Source organism: Pristiophorus japonicus, unplaced genomic scaffold, assembly GCF_044704955.1.
Source record: "Pristiophorus japonicus isolate sPriJap1 unplaced genomic scaffold, sPriJap1.hap1 HAP1_SCAFFOLD_61, whole genome shotgun sequence".
NCBI classification, from domain to species: domain Eukaryota; kingdom Metazoa; phylum Chordata; class Chondrichthyes; family Pristiophoridae; genus Pristiophorus; species Pristiophorus japonicus.
The window spans coordinates 467,029-467,813 of NW_027254520.1; the positions used below are offsets into that span (position 1 = coordinate 467,029).

At 45.6% G+C, this 785-nt stretch overlaps 1 non-coding gene across 1 annotated transcript; it reads right to left on the bottom strand.

Moving 5' to 3' along the window:
• Window positions 1-697: 697 nt before the first annotated feature.
• On the bottom strand, window positions 698-785 carry trnap-ugg (transfer RNA proline (anticodon UGG)). The gene is given in 2 exon segments: window positions 698-733; window positions 750-785. It is a non-coding gene; the product is annotated as a tRNA-Pro (tRNA).

The window sequence follows — 785 nt, forward strand, 5'->3', positions numbered from 1 at the left end:
ATAGAGTGGAGCGTAGGAGTGATTGAATAATAAATGGCACAATGCAAAAAGGCAAAGTGAGTGGTAAGCTGGCAATAAAGTAACAAAGGATGGACCAGAGGAGGTGTTAGTGTGAACAGCAGAACCATTAGCAGACAATGGGAGCGGTGCTTATGATCCGATACGTTGAACCGAATGTTGAGGCCAGAACACTATAACCTGCCTGGAATGTAGGGTTTGAACGCCTTTTAATTAGACCAGGCAGCTTGGCCACCCCAAATCGATTTCCTGCACGGTTTAAATTCGGCAGCCAAGGGACTAAATCCAAAGCCAGCTTCTAACATCTTTTCAGCGCGAGAGAAACAGGACGCACTCATATTCAGGGCAGAGTCTGTTTCACGTTGAATTTGAGATTGACGTTGAATGTATGCTTATCCCTATGGAGGTGAGCTCATGCGTGCAGAAAGGCAGATACACTGATCAAGTATTTGCCGGAATCAAAACGGGGTTTATGTTGTCCAATGAGACGCAGAGCCGAGCACATCTGAGAAACATGAACTTTACTCAGTTCGGTGAGTTTCACTTTGCTCCTGGGAATCTCCAGGATTTTTGGACGCTGTGTGAACAACGGAGTGCAATCACACGTTTTAATTTGAAACATGTCAGTTTTCTCACATGTCGACCGGCTGAGAAGTCGTTTTTTGACAAAAAGTTGGCAGGGCTCGTCCGGGATTTGAACCCGGGATCTCTCGCATTTCAATTATTATAATCCCAAAGCGAGAATCATACCCCTAGACCAACGAGCC